The following is a 22,112-nucleotide window of genomic DNA, read 5'->3' on the forward strand; positions in this document are numbered from 1 at the left end:
GAATTTATTAAATGTTTTCTAGTTTTAAGATGTAAAGTTTTATATGCTAAACTATATGTTTTTACATAAATCACAATGCCATGGTTTTTAAGCATATATGTCTATGTTGTTTGATTTGTTCTTTAGTATAAATTTTGGTCTTCCTCGTATTTGTTTATCTGAACACATATATACTAATATATTTTATTTATTTTTAAATAGTTATTTAATGCGTTTAAGATAGATTCTAATAATACCAGAGCAGTTATAAAGGACCATATTCATATAAATCAAATTTTATAACATAAACATCTGTATCTATATTGTTGATTTCATACTTAAATAACAATCATCCCATCCATGATCTTTATTAAACAAATCTTCAGTGATATTTGTAAACTGTGGTATATAAAATCACTGTATATATATAGGTATATATAAAATCACTACTAATAGTATATATTAGATGGTTTAAATGTATTCAATATAACAGGTTCATAATCAATATTCATACTACACATCACCTGTAATATTTTTATATTTTCAACATTATATCTATTTTTGAAAAGATAACCATTCATTTGTATTCAATTCATAATATTTAGTTATATATCTATCAATTTTCATAATAAAGTTCGTACTTTAGATTTAATATACATGTTTTTATCTTTCATAATTTCATCTAATAAATCTAAATTAATTTCATGTCCTTTAAATTTATATACATCTTTGTTTTTTATAACTTTCACCATTCTATATAATTACTATATATATTATTTTTTTAAGGTGCGTTTAAATTATCCTTTCTTTTATACAATGTTTTTTCAAAATCATTCAAAACATCTTCTATATTAGAACTAGTTTTTTTACAACATAGAATAAAATTTCTAATCTTTTTTAATAGATCTTTAAGATTCATATATAATAGTAAATTTTTTATTTCTTTGACTCTATCCAATTTTTATAATAAGTACAGTCGATATTTTTATCCCACTCAAGAATTTTATATACTTCACAGAATAATCTATCATCAAAAATCTTCTTTGTTTTACTATTCTTCATATCTTTAATATGGTGTTTTAATGGTATACCCCTCCTACTAGCTAAACGTATTATATAATAGTTATACATAGAAATATTTTTTTTCTGAATCAACTTATACTTAATCATTGTATTAACAACCTTTATAAAATCATTTGTAATCATTTCAACATATTCAAAAGTTACACACAATCTAATTTTATTATAAAACCATTTTCTTCTCGAGTGTATTGATCGTTGACATTTCCAAATTTCTGGTATCCATTCATTAACAAAATGATTTATGTATAAGTGAACAATACCGCAGTGTACACAAACAATTTTATTGTTATCTGAAATAATTTCTTGATTTTCACAACATAAGTATATCTTAACAGACCTATTAATATAACTATCACATATCTTTTTATTACAAAAGCAACAATTTATATAACCAAAAAACTCTTCTAACTCTTTATGAACAAATTCATTGCAATACATATATACTAATACTATATATTTTATTTTTTAAGTAATTTTATATAATAAATATCCAGATATAATACCAATCACAACCATTGTACCAGATTGATAATTTTTCATATTCTTAGATGGTTTGTAAAAGTCATCTAACTGTGGTTCTCTGTGAAATGTTAGACCGTTGTATTGTATCGTTTTTACTTTTCTAAGCGCATCTAAAGCTTTATTCGTAAGTTCTATATCATTATCAGCATATTGAAGTTCTTGTCTTAACTGTTGTATTTTATCATGCTGCTTGACTTCATTTTCATAGAATGCCTCTTTAGCCTTTTGTAGTTTTATTAGAGAATCGTGGTATCTTTTCGTTTCATCAACGTAACCGTTTTTATCAAGTTTATGAAATAGCCATCCGGCTAATGAAAATCCTAATCCATTAATAACTGCTCCTACAGATGTTGTTAACCCACTAGTAATAACACTTGTCATATATATTTATACAGATTTAACTGGATTTTCAGGAATCCATTTTTTGTCTTGAGCATATTTAACTAGCATTGTTGATGTTGTAATAGCAATAGCTAGTTTAGCAAAATCTTTGATACTGTTTGTGTCTGTTAATTTTTGACCTAGAAGTTTTTTAGACGCCATAGAAAGACCTACAGCAGTTGTTGTCACAAGCACTGCATCAAAAGCTTCATTCATAAATTGTTTCTTATTCATATATAATAGGAAATATTTTATTCAAATGAGTCTAAATTATATTGTTTATTTTTTTGTATCAAAACATGTTTTTCACTAGTTGTTTCTTCTTTCGCTTTATCGTTTGTTAATTTTTCCTGCCTTTTATCATTTTTCCTTGTATAATAGAGACTAACAATAGCGGTTATTACTCCAACTGCTCCAAATAAAAATCCGTAATTAATATTCCAGCTATTATCCTCAATTTTCTTTTTATTTTCTAATTCAATCTATCTCGCATCTTTTTTTCTTTAGCAACTTTCGATATAGCAGCCAATCGTTTACCAGCTTCGACTCTAATAGGGTCTTTTTCTCTCTTGACTGTAGTTATCTTTAGGTTTTCTTCAGACATGTTATATATAATAATGTAGATTTTGTTTACAGATAACTTATAGATAATTCATAGATAATCTTACAGATAACTTACAGATCTTTATATTTTTTGTTATATTTACTCACCATACTATCTATGGTAGTACAATTGTCTATTATAATATCATCTATAACTTTTATGTCTGATAGAAATATCACTTCATCGTAAGGTAATCCTCTTAAATATGACCTTATATTCATAAGTATTTTTTCATATGATGTATAGGCAAATTTACACATTTCTAAGTTATTATTAATCTTACTCTTAACCATATAACCTTGAACTAAAGCACCTAAGCCACTCAGGGTGGCTATAACTATCGGATTCAGGGTTACGCTACCAACAATACCACCAGTTGAGACTAGAAAAATACTTCCCATGTTTAATGATAGTCTAATTTTCTTTAATTTATTATACTTCCATTTATAACAGGTATACATTTTATGATAGTACAAATACAACTTTTTTAGCTTTTCAAATTCCTCTTGACTTAACTGACTAGAAATATGATTAAAATCTATTACTTTTTTCATATTATATTATAAAACATATTTAACTAATATGAATGATGATAGCGTTGATATACCGAGTAAAGCAATCATATCTGTTTGATGAGGATTATTTACTATCATTTTTGTATGTTTATGTACTACTGGTTTTTTATGAACTTCATCTAGAGTATCTAGGTGTTGTGATGGTGTATTATCTTGATGTACTTTTTTAGGTTCTTCCTTTTTAACTCCATAATAATTTATTTTAGAATTAATACCGAATTTCATAGTTTTATTAGCTAATGTTAAAATATTATTATACCCATCAATCTTTTTATCTAATATTATCATACGGCTGGGTATTAAAATCATACCAGGGCTGATTGCCATATTTAAAATAACATTCGTGTCATCTTTCCTCATGTTAGATATTGAATCAATACAGTCGTATCATTCTGTACTATAGTATCCTCTAATAATTTCCTAAAACGTGTTTTGCTCTTAGCTCCATGATTAACTATTGACCATCTTGTATTTGCTTGAGCTCCAAGTTGTATAAACAAAACTTTCAATACTCTCTTGCAAAGAATTTTCCGACTAATGTAATACCTTCCGAATGATATGCAATGAAGCTACGATAATCAGTAGTCGAATATTGAAAATTAACATAATAACCATCATTGTTTTATCAAATTTTAAAATACCTTTATAAGGTATATGCTTTTCAATTCCGTAAAGTCATATTTATCTAATAATGATGGGTGCTTCATAAATTTTTAATCTGATAATATAAATGGTATTTAACAAGGCTTTGTATAATTCTGCTGCTTATCAAAATTTAAATGATTAAAGCAATACCAGATAGAAACAAGCCACATAACATCCACAAATCATAGCATAGTATGCTTCTTGTTTATAATTTAAATGACTTTTAATATTGTATCTTATACCAGTAGGTTGTTCTTTTTTACTTTTAATTTCACTTGACCATGTGGCTGTTATAGGTGGTAAACTACTCATAAAATAATCATTCTCTGTGACATACAATCTGAAGTTACAAATATCAACATTTACCGGCCTTTGAAATGTAGGTTTTACAATAAATTTGCTACTCCAGCGATGCAGCATATGATCGAAATAATCCTCAGAATGACCTTCATCTCCATTTATTGCTGCTATGAGATTTGAAAATGAAGGCGTTTTAGTTGTTTCTAAATATATTTTTGGCCATGATGTATCATATACATGTTTTAAATCATCGCCTAATTTTATAGCATTTTCTTTGATTTGCTTGTCTGACATATAATATAAGCTATGTTATATATGAAGTTCACTGTTTTTATAGACGAAAATAGTAAAAAAATTGACTTACAAGAAAGTATAGTAACAACTAACTATTCATATTTATATATCAAAAAAGCTTATGTGTATTGGGAATACAAAAACATAAAATTAAATAATACTTTAGCTTTTACAATAGGCACAACAAAATATAATATAGATGCTGGTTACTGGACTTTTAAAATGCTTAAAACGTTTCTTGAGTCTGTTAACGTAAAGCTTGAGATGGTAGAAAACAATGGAACTTGTAAAATAACTAATAATAATAACGAGATATTAGTATTGGCTGATACTCTTATTAAAATGTTAGGTTTTAATGATAAAATAAAAACTATTAAAAAAGGTATCATACAAAACGGTGTTTCTAAAGTTGATATAAACAGAGGATTAAACTATATTCAAATTTCTTCTAATATTGTAAATTCAAGTTATAATAATAACCCTGAAGGAAAAAAAAGTAATATAGCTTTAACTTTACCAGTAATAACAATTCAGTCGTTATATGGTACTGTTTACGAATACAATGATATTGAATCTAAAGTTACAATTATAAAAGGAGCTTTTAACGAGCTACTATTTAATATATTAGATCAAGATGGTACTCCTGTTAATGTAGGCAGTATTCTACTTGAATGTTATCTTGAGTAAGTTAAATGGATGAAGACATTAAAATTGAGCAAAGTTTAAGAGATATTTATTATAATCCACAAACAGGATATCAATCAGCAGAACGGCTGTATCAGAAAGCATTAGAAGAAGGTATAGATGTTAGTAGAAAACAGGTTAAAGAATGGTTAATATCTCAAGATACATACACTAGATATAAACCTATTATTAGGAGACATAAATTCAGACAAACAAGGGTAAACTATCTTGGTGAACAAATACAAATGGATTTAGTTGATATGGGTTCTTATAAGTATAAAAACAATGGTTATTATTGGATATTAACAGCTGTTGAAATATTAAGTAGATATGCATTTACTATCCCTGTTTATAGGAAAGACATAAATAATATGACAAAAGCTGTTGCAAAACTATTAAGTCAATTTAAAGATAGATTTAATGACTACCCATTACTAGCTCAATTTGATGATGGTAAAGAATTTTATAATGTAGGTGTTAAATCATTATTAGAGAAACATGGAATTAAGTACTTTTCTACTAAAAATGATAAAAAAGCTGCGATTGTTGAACGATTTAACAGAACGCTTAAAACATCTATGTGGAAATATTTTTACAGTAAAGGAACATATAAATGGATTGATATATTGGATGATTTAGTATATAATTATAACAATACAAAACACAGTACAATCTTGATGAAACCTAAAGATGTTAATAAAAACAATGAAGATGAAGTATGGAATACATTATACGGTCATGAAGTTGCTTATTTACCATTACCTAAGATTAAAATTGGTGATATGGTTAGAATATCAAAGTATAAATCTATATTTACGAAAGGTTATGAAGCAAATTTTACAGAAGAGTTGTTTAAAGTGACTAAAGTTATTAGAGGAGACCCGAATTTATATGAGATAGAAGATTTAGAAGGAGAGCCTATAATTGGTAAATTTTATGAAGAGGAACTATCAGTTGTTAATAAGAAAGATGATGTTTATAGAGTTGAAAATATTAAAACGTAAGAAGGTTAAAAGGTAAAAGATGGTTTTAGTTAAATGGTTAGGTTATGATAATAAACATAACAGTTGGATTCCTGAAAGTGAAATACAAAATATAGAGTAATCTATATAATGGCAGAAGGAGGTTTTGATTATATTGAATTAGAAGATAAAAAGCAAAAGAAGATATGCGATGATAATGAAAATGCTAAACAATTATTATTAATGATAATGATGATAAATTATTTATTACTGATAAGGATGGTATAACAATAACAATACCTAATAATCTTCCTGATGTTCCTACTTCAACTCCTATTTATACAAATATTAATAGACTTGAAAATGAAGTTTCTTTTGCTGTTGAACAGTTTATTACAAAAAAAAATAAAAAAGTGTTTAGATTTAATCACCTAAAAGGTATGGCAGCTTCTGAAGGTTTAAATTTTAGATTAAATTTAGGTAAAACTAATTTGAATAATATTACTTACAAACCATTAAATACAAGAAATCAGCGAGGTGCTGAAAGAATTGTTTTAACACGTAATAGTAAAGGAGTACTACAATACAATAAAACAAAAAAATCAGAAGAAGCTGTTAAACAATTTAAAAACGTAATTAACAAAATTATTAATTTGCAAAATGAATTTATAAAAACTGAAGAGAGTATGCCTATGGTTGATTTAAATAATCAATATACAGAAAATTTCAATCAAATAACTAATCAAGAGCTTAGAGAACATATAGGTGTAATGACCCCCTCTGGAACTATTGATAAAAGAACACGTCCACAATTCATAGAAGCACAAATAAATCACTTTTCTGAAGAGCTAAACAAAACTATAGCTAGAATAGATGAAATAGAAAATGAAAATGGTATTGACAATAATATTGATGAATTAACTAATTTGCACAAAAGGGCTGCGGAATTAGAAATTATAATTAAAGAAGAAGAAGATCAATTAGAAAAAGAGGATGTACGAGAGAAACAGGAAGAAGACATTACTAGGTTACAACAGTTTAAACAATGGGTTAAGGAAAATATCCCTGGATTATCAGCTTTAGCTATATCTGTGGCTGGTATAATTACAACCATTGTCATAGGAGCTAGAAAAGCAATCCTTCAAGGTGCTCAATCTACTAGTAAATTTTCTAAGGCTTTAGTAAATATAGGTAAAAAATTATGGCCAGTGTTAGGTCCATTATTGAATATTATCGCTCAGGTTATATCTGGGGGAGCAAAAGGTCTAGCATGGTTAGCTTCTAATCTATGGGTTTTAGCTATTGCTGCTGCTTTGTTAATATATGATCAGTATAAACAAAGAAGAAAATAAAATATGTTTTAATATATATGAATAGATTATTACAAGAAGAGCTTTTACCTGGTTATAAAAAGACTGCTATGACAAAAATTAAAGGTAACCGTACTTTTTATAGTATAACCTTTAACCCTAATAGTCTTAAACCGAATGAACAAGTTTATATTAATATTCCGAAATTGAAAGCAAATAGTTGCTTAGTGCCTGGTTCACTTAATCTATCGTTTGATCTTAAAATAAGTAATACAAAAAGTCACTTTATAAATAATCTCAGTCAGATTTTACAACATAGACTACAAATTAAAGTGGCTGGGGAAACCCTTTACGATTGTAGTGAACATAATGTTATAAGTGTATACAAAGACTTGTGGTTACCTAAAAGTGATCGACAAGGCCTTATTGAATACGGTATTTGTAGCGAAAATTTACGAAAACTCATTTCGAAAGATGATACTGCTGCAACAAGTGGAAGTCCAGAAAAATTAGCAGACAAATTAATGTATGATATATATAGTACAAAACAGAAAATTAATGTTGATAATATTCTTAAAGACCATGGTCTGTATTGCCCTTTCAATATGAATAATAACTTTCAATACATAATAACATTGCCACCAAGTGATCAAGTCCTTATCCCCCAAAGTGGTCAAAATATAGGTGATTATGAATTAGAAAATATTCAACTTGAATATGAAACTATTGAAAACCAAGAAATTGCAAATGAGGTTACAAATTTATATTCTATAGGAAGAAGCTATTTTATGAACATATAACCCTCTTAAAAAGGAAAAATGGGATAAGTCAAGTACATTACAGAATATAAACGTAAATGTCCTCGTAAAAGTATGAAAGGCATTGTACTATATTTACAGAAGATTCAGTTAGTGATAGTGAAAAATTTCTATTTCCATTAATCGATAAAATTTCTGTGACAATGGGGTGTGCCAAATTGTATTTTCAACAGGTATGAATAAAAACACATTTTATGAAGAAGCAAGAAAATTTTTGATAGAACTATTCCGATAGATTGCTTCATGACAATTGAAAATTTTATAAGGATAAATTTGCATTAGTTATCGATCTACGCACCTTTCAAGAAAAAATATTGCTGGTAACGGTAAAAATCATTAATACTCAAAATGGCGTTCTACTAGAAATTAAAAAGAGAGTATATACAAAAGATTTAAACTGTTACATTTATGTTATTAGTGATGCTCTTGTTCAATTTGTTAATAATGATTTACAAAGTATTCAATACTAAATAACCAGTAATATATAAATGAATACACCTTTTAATATGATTATTGTAGGTATGAAATTGTGGTAAAACCTTCATTTCTTTAAGAATGCTAGAAAAAACTTTAATAACATTTTGATTATATTATTTTAGTATGCCCACATTATCATATAATAAAACCTACAAGAATGGAAATATATAAATGATAATGATTATAATTAGGTAGAATGTTACCAAGATCAGGTAGATATTGTTTTAAAATATGTGAGTGATGTATATAAAGGTACAAATAGTCTTATTATTTGATGATTGCAAGTGGATTAGACATTAAAAATAGGACATCTGAATTAGTTCGTTTAGCATTCAGTGCTCGTCATTATGGACTTTCTACTATTGTTACACACAATTAACAAGTATTGCCAAACCTTATCGTGAAAATATAAGTTATTTAGTTGCATTTTATAATACAAACCGCAATAATATGAAAACAATATTTGATGATTATCTTTATGGTGTTGAGAAAGATGATATAGAAGAAATAACCAAAAATTGAAAAATAATAAATTTGCTCATCTATTTATTCAACTAATATATCCATACCAATGGAAAATTGTTATTCCGCAATAAAACATGTGTTAATATATATAAGCGTAAAGAGCCTGAAACAATTGATGATATAATTAATGAGATTGATTCCGCAAATGATACTATCAAAGATGCTGTATGTGATGATAATATACAAGATAAACCGCAAGAGGGTTTAATAAAAGAGATCAACTACTTAAACTAGCTGAAGATGGTGATTTAAACAAGTCAGTTGCTTACATTAAAAATAGTCAAAAATTATTGATAAATTATACATTGAATACGAGAAAAAACGATTACAAAAAGCTAATGAGTTTTTAACTGATTTAGTTATATCAAAATTTTCAGATATATTAAAAGGGTTTGATGCTATTGAAGACTCAAAAGAATTAACAAAACAGCTTAAATCAGACGACCTTTTAAAACGAGATGTGTATAGTTTAGTAGAAAAAGTATCACCATTGTTACCTTTTTTAGGGTTTTTATCTGGGTGTATAACAACCGTTAAACATGTTTATGAACATAAAAATAATAAACAGGATATAAAATCTGAGGAATAATATAAATGAGCTTATTTTATGGGCATGATAAAACAGATATTAATGTAAATATACAAGGACCTGTAGATAAAACACATCTATCAGATAACCACTACACTAAAACTCAAGTTAATAATAAATTTAATGACTACTATACTAAAACGCAAGCTGATAATAAATATGTTTTTGTCTCAAGATTAGCCAACTATTATACAAAGAATGAAACAAATGGTATGTTTTAAGTTCTAATTTATCTAAATATTATACAAAGACTGAAACAGATGGTAAGTTTAATACTTTTATACTAAAACACAAGCTGATAATAAATTTAATGACTACTATACTAAAACACAAGCTGATAATAAATTTAATGACTACTATACTAAAACACAAGCTGATAATAAATATGTTTAGTTCTAATTTAACTAACTATTATACTAAAACACAAGCTGATGGTAAGTATGCTTTGACTTCTAATTTAAATTACTATACTAAAAACACAATCTGATGGTAAGTATGCTTTGACTTCTAATTTAAATAACTATTATACTAAACACAAGCTGATGGTAAGTATGCTTTGAATTCTAATTTAAATATTATACTAAAACACAAGCTGATGGTAAGTATGCTTTGACCTCTAATTTAACTAACTATTATACAAAGAAAGTTGATAGCAGAGTAAATGGTAAGTAGTACACCATAGCAATCAATTAAATTATAAAATTTTAATACCGACAAGATATTATCAGAATTTATTTTAATAATATTAAATTTATTGAATTTACACTTTTATTAATAAATCCATCTGATAACTCTAAAACAATTAAATTAGATATATGATGGCAGATAAGATTAAAAAATTTATCATTAAAGTAACAAATGATAATGAAAAAAGATAGTTAATGCATTACTAGATTTATATCGTATACTGTGTTGATGATGATTCAAAATATTTTATTCATTATTGAACCAACAAAATCTTCAGTTTCACTAGGTTATGACGAATGGAAAAAATGGCAGCATTTAATGGATTAACAAAATTCAAGTTTATTCACAACATCAATCTGCATTATCTATGTCATTTAATGGTTTTCACAAAATTTTAGGGCTATTATAGAAGATAATATTCTATCAACTAAAAATTTGTAAATGATGAAATCGAAAAATTAAAAAAATTTATTAAAAATAACTATCAAGCTAAAACTTAAGATGAAGAATAATCCTCATGTTTGACTACATATCACATAACTGTTTGTAATAAGTAATTAATACAAAAGCGATATACAAAAAGATTCAAAATCCTGAAACAATTATTAAAAACACTTTAACAAAATTATATAACACTCGCTTGACAGACAAATTAAAACATATAGATTATATTTTGTAAAACATTGTATTATTATACATGCGCTGATTAAATGTGCTATTACATTAAACAACCATTGTTAAAACATGCACTAAACACGCCTGACAGACAAATTAAAAACATATAGATTCCATATTTTGTAAAGGCATCTATGACATTGTTGCGCTCAAAATTTCGAACTTAGTTGCCTGAAATTCTTCACTAACAATGATTTAAAAGATGTTTATTAACACTTGATTATTAAAGAATATTTCTACCACGCTGAGTTTTTCAGACCATTGTTAAAGGCCACTAGTTAATCCAATATACCAGTCGACTATAAAGCGCGCTGCTACTGATATTTTAATAACGCTTGATTATTAACACTTGATTATTAAAGACGGTTTTTTGAAGAGCATTTTTTAAGCCTCTGTTATTCTCGAATATTCTTCGAATATTCATCGAATCCAATGGGGGCGACCCCAATTTTTCACTTCGTGAAAAATTTCCCACCATCGTCGCCTGAATTCTCAAGGGCTCCATCCCCTGCTCGAGCACGAAGTGCTCTGCGCTGCCGAGCCCTCTCCGAACCGATGCTTTCTTAACAATTCATTCTTAAAGACGGTTTTTAAAACATATAGATTCCATATTTTTAAACTATAGATTATAACCTCGAGATTTTTACCCCCTTTGAAATAATGACTATTTTTTACACAGCTTTTTTACATGACCTTTTACCAAGGGACGTCTTTATACTATGGTCCTAATTTACGCTTTTATACCCACTGGTGTAGTAGTAATATACATGGGGGATTCGAATACATAAAAAGTAAACTTTTTATGTATTGTACTATATGTATATCCTACTAACTGTTTTATTCAAGAGTTGGTTTAGATGTATATGAATTGATGATTTCGAAGATACAGACTTTCTGACTTAAATAATAACGTTGAGTTCCAGCATTTGAATTTTCACCAAATGAAGTAAGGATGCAGCAATTAAATGAACAAATACACCCGTTGTTAGAAGATGATGTAATTTCTGGTGTAAAATTTCATTAACACAACGAATTTCCTAACAAATTATTCCACAGCTACATTCGGAACATAATATTGTCACAAAAAACTGCTTTTTATACAAGCAACAAAACATTTTGTTCATAAATTTAAACTTGTGTTGATAGAAATAGAAATGACGTCCTTGAGAATGCTAAAATATAAATAAGTATTTCAAGATACATAACCAACTGTTAATATTTACAAACATTAGCAAAAGTGAGAAATCTTCATTGAAATAAATTCCTCCCCAAAATGTTTGTAGTCAGATGCTTTAAATAGCAATTTTGATTCATTAAAACAATGTTCATTTTAAAAACAAAGAAGCGAAAACATGATCAATAGCATCCATTAAGGGATCCAAAACCTCTCTGCAATTTAGAATGGCGAAAATCATTGAATTTCTGAATTCCACATAAGACTGATGACATGTTGGAAGATATAAAATGGCACCACAAGTATTTGATTTTGGGTACTTCGACAATTCACCATAATTTTCAACATGGTGCAAGAATTTCAATTCAGGAGTAAAGACAATAGGTGGAATAACCTTCTATCCAAATGCAAAATAAATAATGTCAGAAAACGTTATGCTTGTTTCTCCCTCTTCGATATCCACTAAAAGATCCTGCCAAAATGACAGTAACCTATTTTCCAACTCATATTTGTTGGACCCTACTTCACTTCGGTTTATAATGAAAAGACTTTCCATTATGTCACCCGTAATAATCTGGGCTGTATAACACATTTCGGGTTTAAAAGCAGATGGATTTTCAGTCATACTTTTTAAAATGCCAAAAGAATCCAACCCTTTTTTGAAGCTTTCTAAAGGTGTACGGGTTCTACCTAAAACATACCAGGAAGCAGAAGCCTTCACAACGTTTTTTACATCTTCCAATGTCCTTACCATCTGGAAATTTCCCGAGAAATGAAGTAGTGTTTCTATGTTAGAACACATCAAATTTTGCGTATCCTCAACTGTTTTGGCTTGAAGTAAGTTTTGAGATTCATTCGAATGTCTATGTCATCAACATCAAAAACAGAAACAGAAACTTTGTCTGGGCACACAATCAGACATTCAAAAAGGATAGGACTGAGGCACCTTGGCCCAATTCCACAATGCAAGAGATATGCAAAAATGTCCTGCCAGAAGTATTAGATTCTCCAAACATCTTCCATTACAAGACAACATTTTTTCTCATTGGGGCCAGTAAATAACTCAGAATTAGTAATATATTCCAGCACAAAGAGTTACAAATTCTCTCATTGGACCACCCTGGTCAACCGCACCTTCAGAAACGCCTATGTCATCAGTAAATTTCACTGACATCCTATTTTCTGGACTAAATGACTTTCTCTCAACATTGCGTTTATTCCTTCCAAATACTATTTCGACAAATATTAAACTTTGAAATTTGAGAATTAGAAATGCTTTCTGACTTTTGCTCAAGAATTTCACAGATTTAATTCATCAAGTGGAAGGGCCAACACTTGTTGCAGACTGATTTTGATCATCGTTATCTTCAACATCAACAGCATCAACAATTATATCACTATTGACTTCATCAAAGGTAGTGATGCATACAAATCATCAAGGCAGCAATCATTACCTTCCACTAAATTTCCAGGATGTTCAAACAATTTTCACTTGGATGATCTGCTGCTTTTTCATGATGCTCTGTTACATCTCTGCTGGAACACATTCCTCATTTCAATTCTACAAAATGCAATAAAACAGTAATTTTGTTCAGAATGTGAATTTAATGCGCATATGCAACAAGTTTAAACACTATTGCAGCCTACCCATCAATACTATCTGATATTTTTGTTTCTTTGAACTCTTGTTTGTACTAGTGCAAGATTCTTCAGAATCCAGTCTTCTTGATGTAGAAGGTAGCTCATCAAAATCTTCATCACTACTACAGACTCATCAAAAAATGTGCGATAAGTAAGCACAACAGCAAGCTAGCCAAAAAACATAAGTCATGTAAAAATAATACTTAATTCCACCAGACTTTTAGATGGTTTTGAGATAAATGGTTTTGTACCAACATTTTACTTAAAATGTATCAGATAACTCCTGATCAGGCATTAACACAGGCCTGACAATTTTATGCCATCCATCATTATTTCACACTATAAAAATAATGACAGTAAACTAAGCTTAAATTAAAATAAGAGTTGCAAAGTTATAATATTTCTAACCTTGTGTCATTAAGTTTCTCTTTGAAGAATCCTAAGGTTCTGCAAAACTTGATTTTCACTCCAGTCTTTTTGCTATCTGTACTGCACTTAAAACATGACCTAATTGGTAAAGATTCTGCTTGCTCTGTTGTTTTGGGACGACATTGTCAGCAGGGGAAGTCAAAGTACAACTTCTTTGTGAAGGTAGAATGTAACTTTTATGACGTCTTTTCACATAGTTTGCAGGTTTTCTTCTTTAGAATACACAACAAAACAAAAGTAAAATTCTGTCATCGTTCTATTTCAGTATACATCATACGAAAGGACCACTTTTTAAGGGACATCTCAATCGGACGGTACAACAACAAAACTCTTAGAATTTTGACTGCCTATACCTTCTTGAGGTAGAAGAGGTATAATTTCGTCTCACATCAAATATTTGATAGGTGTTCGTTGGCTGCACCCCAGGTAGAAACGGAATGTAAACGTATTTAGCGACTGAAGTGGTTGACTGTGAACATCGATGTCATTTGTGTTGTTCCATTGCGTCAACTTCTTGTCTGTTCACTGCAGCAGCCCACGAGGACGAAATATCGACGAAACCTCGGATTCGACATTATTAAAGATGCAGCATTAGTATTCTGCGAAGCGTCAAATGCTCGTGACAAACTATCCTTTTGGCTGTTAATTATAGCATATTGATAGAGGAACTGCTCGTTTCAGTGGTATGTTTGCTGCCGTAAAATGGCATATAATACAAATACAACATCCACTGGTGCAGCTCAAAGAAGAAATTTCAGGGCTTCCATTTACTACATTTTCAAAGTTCGTATGAGGACAATATTTCTTCGCGTATTCATATTTTTTAGGATTTTGCAACATCAAAAGTTCGAAGCAAGGCAATCGATCAACAGGGCTCAGTCACTCAGTACTATGCTTAGTACTTTTTTAAATATCCATCGGGAAGTCTGGCTCGGAGAATGGTACTTAGACTAATTCTAGGCTAACTTTGTCAATCCAAGAACACGTGCAGCAGGGGCGAAACTAGCACCTTTTTAACGGGGGCTGGGGATGAAATACCCTGCAAGACATAAGATGCCCTGCAGATCATATGGAACAATTACACTATATATTTTTGTATTACATGTTGTATTATCTTGTAGCAGAACGCAGTTTAGCGTACTATTAAATCTTTAATGGCAGTTTCGCATCTTTGCAGTTGCCCAATTTTAAAAATAATATTTAAGTCAACATTGTCCGTAAGATCTTTCACATGCAAGCGATTAAGTCATTTAATCGCGTATCTTTCATTGTGGATCTCAACAGGTTTTGACAATCTTAAGCTTGCTGAAACACCTTTCACCTTTTGCCACGGACACTGGAGCGGTCAGCAATAGTTGATACGCCTTGCACACCGTTGGAAGACGTTTTTGTGTTTGAAATAACGCAACGTCTTGAAAGGATTTAGGTTCTGATTTAAGTTGTGATGACACAATATTATTGAAATTTCAACTCCGACCTTGATATTTCTGCATCAACATCTTTACCGCCGGTGGAAAAGACTATACATTTCATTAACTGTTTCAGCCATCGACCTTTCTAGCGGCGGCTGTAAAGCTCTCTCCAAAGTTTTATTTTTGTCGATGCAATCTAATGTTATCGGTAATACTCGGTAAATTGAGTCTAGAACCAAGTACATTTCCTTTCGGTAGAAATCTTTGCATTTTGTTTTATTTCGGAATGCTCGCCAATTCGTTTGGGTATTTCTGATCGATGATGACAGTGTATTCTGCCATTACGTCTATTCCTACTTTGGTTCCAAATGCAACCATTGCCTCTATCTCCGAGTCTAATCCGTTCTCGTACTTCGAATTTGTCTAAGGTTTTTACTGTAGCATCAATCAGGTTAAGTGCATCTACTATATTTAGCTCCTCCTCCTGCAGTTGTTTGGTTGGATTTTGGTTTTGTCATTATGATTCATAAACATAAGAGCAAAAAGTTAAATAAAAATTCCTTTTTATTCCATCGCCTTTAGCTTTTACTTTTGATTCTACATCTCGAGCATTAATAACTTTCACAATAGCATTTGGTATTACCTCATAACTTCTCAGACAGCATCAATGGACTCAAATTGTAAACCATCTCCTCTTTAACAAGTTTCAGAAACTTTTAAATTGTTTTCAACATCTTTGCAACTTTTTCTATAATTTATTTCTTTTTGTGCTTTGCTAAAAAACATATACGTCTTCTAAGATCGTACATTGATGTAATTATTGAGCTATGTTTGCAACAATGCTAGTTGAATGTATTAGACCGATGACCCTGGCAGGGATGTAAGGCTTGTCTTTTTAAAATTTCTTCAACACTTTGAGCACCATTTAGTCGTCCAGACATTGATGTTGTGAAATCGTATGTTTGAAATGCATATCTATATCGATTTCATTTTCCATTAAAGATTTTATGACATCTTCCGTTCCAGCACCTGTTTTATCAAGGGTCTCTTTCATTTCAACCAGTCTCTCGCATGGGATGCCCGTCTGGTTGACATATCTTACAGCAACGATAAGCTTGTCTTGATTCGATGTATCAGGTGTAGTGTCTGCAGACACAGAAAATACACCGGCTGACTTAATTTCAGCACGAATTTCATCCCTCACAGATTGAGCCAGCAAATGAAGCATCTCATTTTGTGCCTCTTAGCTTGTATATGTTGTACTGTATGGCCTGAGGCGCTGATCGTCCAGCCACAGCTTGAGAACAGGACAATGTCTTGAGAGAAGATTTACAATCTGAATGAAATTTCCGTCCTTGTCATCGCCTCCTCCTCTGAATGCCAATGACTGCCTTGCCAGAGTGCGAGCCACATCAAATAGAATTAACATAATTTCCTTGTTCTTTTCTTCATCTGCTTTCTCTTGGATCAATACTTCCTTCATTTTCGCATTCATCATCACATCGATATGGCCAGATGTTGTTGAGAAACGAGCAAAATCAGCCAGAGCAGCTTGATGGGACTTGCTACTGAAGTGTTTATGAAGTTTTCCTTTCTCATTTGCAGCAACGCTCCTCATTTTCATCCATGATCGTACACCATTTATCCATGCTGGACCACTTTTTTCTCGTCCTGGCCCACTTGGAAATAATGAGCATACAAAGCAATATGCTTTATTTTCCTTCTGACTGTACTCAAGATGAGGGAAAGAGTCGTACCAGGATGCATTAAATTTGTTAGGTTTATTTTTGGCTTTTGTTTCATTTACAGGAATAGACTTCAGTCTAGGTTGACAGGGTCCTTGCTGCATGAGAAATTTTCTTTGATCGTCATTCATATCTCGTGGCCTTTCGCTTGGATCACGACAAGTAATTTTAGTGCTCTTATCTGAAACTGGGCAACCAATTTCAATTTCATCTCGCTGTGCTTTGTTGATGACAATTGAACAATTTTTTACCAGTTTCACAAACAAATCTTGTATTTTTTTTGCTATGTGCTTCACTTTTTCTGAAAAGTGCTTCGCGTTTACGTGTCTATCATTATCTATTATCGCTTCACACACTGATGAAAAAGTTGTGATAGAACTCTTAACTGTCCTGCACAAGTGATCCATGTAATATTTTCTTGGTTATCTGAATCACAGTTTGATGACTTTTCACTTTGTGCAGCCTAAACGCATAAAGGCATTGTAAAAAAGACACATCCAGTAAATTAAATACAAAAATCTGCTTTTAACAGATGAATAAATGACAATTGGAAGATTCGCATTAAAAAAGATTCGTATTTTTATTGTGAACAATCAAACGACTAATGAAATAAGTATTACATGATTTAGTCTTAACGTCTACCTCTTCATTTGAACTATCATCACTCAGCAAACAACTATTTTCTACTGCTCCAAGTCTCGCTGCGTGACTGTTAACAGAAGTGTCGTCGTCAACAAATAATGGCTCTTCAATAACCACACAAAGTTCCACTTCTTCGTTTATATTATCATCTACCATTGCCTCAAATTCTGCTATTTCATGTGTACCAGACGTGTTGTCTTCAATAGTAAACGGATTTTCTGAAACAGCACATGACTCCAACTCCTCTTTGTTTTTTTCTTCATACACAACGACAGCTGTTTCATTTATCTCGTTAAGGCTGGTGATCCTTGACTCTAAAGACGTCGTACTTTTCTAAACATTAGTTTAAAACAGACTTTATAAAACAAGTCCTTTGTTACTGCACTTTTATGAATTTCAAAACAAATTTTAACTTACCTTGCACGACGCAAATGAGAGTGTTTTTTGTGACGGATCAACGATGTTAATAATTTTGCCTTTTCCTTTGTGAGTGGAATTATTATGTTTAGAAAAATTATCATTGAACATTTCTTTATTACATGCAGAACACTTAATTTTTTGCCGATACGGCCGTTTTCTCTTGTTCTTGATAACTTTGGAATTTTCTGTTATAATCACAATAAATACCAATCACATTTACACATTTGTTGGTTTCGGGTTTCTTGTTTAAACAATTGCTATTACTTACCATTCATCCTTGACTTTCCTTGTTCGTAAAATAAACTATACAAACACTAGCTACTAAAAAGCTTCAATCAATTTAAATCAACAAAACTTTATCTTAGTGTTTGTGTTTACTGATGTAAAAATATAGCATGGTGTTTCCACTTAAGATATAAAAACGTCAATAATTTAACTTACGAACACTTCGATGATGATGCATATCTGCTTTTAAAATGTCCGCCAAAACAAGAGGAAATTTATAAACAGAAAGTTTCCTTGATGCGTACCGTTTACCGTTCACCGTTCTTACCCATGAAGTGCAAATCCAGCTTAAATTAAAACTGAACTATATTTTCAAATTATGTGGATAACTGTTTGCACGTATCCTAGTGTTTAGTTTTGTAATTAGCACTGCAAATTCAATCGTTGCCCTGCAACGTTAACATTTTTGGGGGGTTAGTCCCCCCCCCCATAAATTTCGCCCCTGACGTGCAGTACTGGTTTTTATAAATCGGGATATTATTTTTTGGGTACACTTGCAAAATGTATCAATTCAGGAAGAAATTCAGACGCTCAAATGACTTCTTTTACAATAACGTGGAGGAAACACACAAAAGATGACGGTAGGAATTTTTAAGTGTTCTTTTTATTGTTTTGGTTGCACAATTTCATATTAATATTACCACAGTTATATTAACAAAGTATGTGTACAAATTTATTTATACAATGTGGTGTAAGGAAAACACTATTCGGAGCACATTTTCCAATTCCAAGTCTGGATTCTCTACATCCTTTAATCACAATGTCATATATGTTAATAGAATAGCAGTGTGTCATATGAATCTCAATTTTTTGAACAAGAAAATTAATTTGGGGATTTGGTAAGTTTACATATATTGTAAAACTATGTAGATATAAAAATACGCTATGTTTATGGGTTTTTTTTCATTTATATGTAGAATAAACAAAGTGAAGATATTGCTGAAAATTATGACAAACACCAAGAGTTAACCACCAAAACACAGGTTTTTAATGTACATATTGATATTGTTTCTCATGAAAAGTCATTGGAAGTGGTTATATGTAGGACTGCTTTCACTAGAAATAACTAAAAATTTTGAAGTAATTTAAAGAAGGCATGCATTATTTAAACACTTATTAAAAGTCTGTACCCATTTTAAATTAAATAATGGTCTTTATTTGTAGGACTCTGAAGATGTCTTTACCAAGCAATCTATCCCTATTATTACAGAGGAACCCAAACAACCATGTCAACATAGTCAAGTAGTTCTCACATATACAGTTATACTTTATACTGTTTACCACTAGTCATGTTTTTAATGTGTTATAAATTGACAATATGCGTGTTGATTGCTTATGCATGAAACACTGTGTAGCAAAACTTTATTAACATCTGGTAGAAATGTGCTCAACAAACATAAAAATACATTAAAATAGATATTTTTGAAACAGTGAACATTAATAATTACTGTGTACTTGTTCTTTCAGAGTCATTTGTCACCCACTTGCCACTATACTTGGCTATTGTTACAGTTTGACTTTGCATCAAATGTATCACGTCAGCAATCCTTTGTTGTTCATGATTATAATGCAAACAAAAGAAAAATTATGGTGATGTCAAATTTTATTTCCATAATTTCAATGTTGGGTATATACCCAACTAAATGATATTACTCAATATGCTTTTTTTGGTGCTATAATCTGCATGTATTTTTTTCTTCAGCATAATTCATTTGTATTTGTACATCGATATCCCGACCTATTGCTTGATGGCTATGGTTGGATATTGCGCTGCTCATGTGATGCAAATAGAAAACGATTTGTTGAAGCCCTACCTAGTAATATACAATTAGATCCTCAAAAAGGCATGTAAAATAGATGTTACTGAAATGAAATGATTAAAACAGGCCAAACAACATTTTTGTACTTGTCAGATATACCATATTTCAGTTGCATACACATATTAGCAATGGAAAAAATATCTGGTTGTGTATGATAGAAAGTTTGGTATTGAAGCCAAAGATTTTATTGAAAAAAGTAAGTGCTGTGTGTTACTCTTTCAGGATATAAGGTGCCTGAACAGCTTCACCAAATTTTGACTTACACTTACATACTATTTGTTTCAAGACCCTTGTCAAAGATGTGAGAACTTGTTACATATTAATCTGACATTGCATGTAGTGAATGTCTCAAATTTGTATTTGGCTTATTTTTTCAATGTGAAGTTCTTCATGTGGTATGGGAGAAAATGTCTTCATCCTTAAACTGACCCTGTCTTTTTCTGACACTTATAATTAAAGACAACTTTAAACATGTTTTATACCAATTTTATCGGTTTATATATTTCTGATTTAACTCTCCCATTTACTGTTTCTCATGTATCACGAGCAAACCATCCATATGTTTCATGGAAAACAAACAAGGATTATGTGGTTCCCTTAGTTAACATGCGACGCTCTAGTGCTCAACTATCTCGGGGTATCGGGAGGCATGAACCGAAAACGGGATTCTTTGGTTTTCAAAATTTATCTTTTTCTTTACAAGAATTCTTCTCATAAAAAAAACTAGAACGTCCAAGGATACTTCAAAGGTTCAAATAACTTCTGCCTTTTTGAACTATAACTTAAACAAACACTAAGCATGTTTATACGTTTTTTACTTATTACCTTTTACAACGTATTTTTCTCATAACTCTCTCGTGATGAACGAGAGCCTCCTTATACAATATGACTCTTTCATCATGAACGAACGCATCCATGGGCTTCACGGAAAAAAGGGATTATGTACTTTGTTATAATAGTTTCTACAAAGATAACATTTAATAAGCTAAGAAATTTGAAAATAAATATATTTGAGTTATTAGGAAATAACAAGTCGAGAATTCATTGATCATACTCATTCCAATTGGTCTGGAACAACCATGAGATTTACAATTTTGACCATCCAACCCTTTATCAAGGACTATATTGTTAATTAACGACAGTAACTTTATACGTCGTTCTTGCTGAACACCTTCAGGTGAAGTAGGATCATCAATAACCTGTTATATATAAAAACATAATTTATCCATAGAATTATAGCAAAGTTACGATGGACAGATGAGAGTTATTAACGCTATAAAACTTAAATTCAATATATCGTATAAAGTACCTCAAATCCCGACGATTTCTCGTATCGAAAGGATTCTAAAGTAAAGATGAAAATTAAGATGAGAAATTTCAAAGAATTGAAACTAGAGAATTTTTCAACAAAAAAAATGTTGAATATACCTGTAC

The 22,112-nt window shown here is 30.4% G+C and overlaps 2 long non-coding RNA genes across 2 annotated transcripts; both read left to right on the forward strand.

The window, feature by feature from the left end:
- The first annotated feature begins 10,401 nt into the window (after window positions 1-10,401).
- On the forward strand, window positions 10,402-20,878 carry LOC124447099. The gene is made up of 3 exons (XR_006948606.1): window positions 10,402-10,412; window positions 14,487-14,491; window positions 20,788-20,878. It is a non-coding gene; the product is annotated as an uncharacterized LOC124447099 (long non-coding RNA).
- On the forward strand, window positions 19,781-20,760 carry LOC124447092. Its single transcript, XR_006948605.1, has 2 exons — window positions 19,781-19,850; window positions 20,023-20,760. It is a non-coding gene; the product is annotated as an uncharacterized LOC124447092 (long non-coding RNA).
- Window positions 20,879-22,112: the final 1,234 nt, after the last annotated feature.

The sequence above is a fragment of the Xenia sp. Carnegie-2017 genome, unplaced genomic scaffold, assembly GCF_021976095.1.
Source record: "Xenia sp. Carnegie-2017 unplaced genomic scaffold, XeniaSp_v1 HiC_scaffold_13, whole genome shotgun sequence".
NCBI classification, from domain to species: Eukaryota; Metazoa; Cnidaria; class Anthozoa; order Malacalcyonacea; family Xeniidae; genus Xenia; species Xenia sp. Carnegie-2017.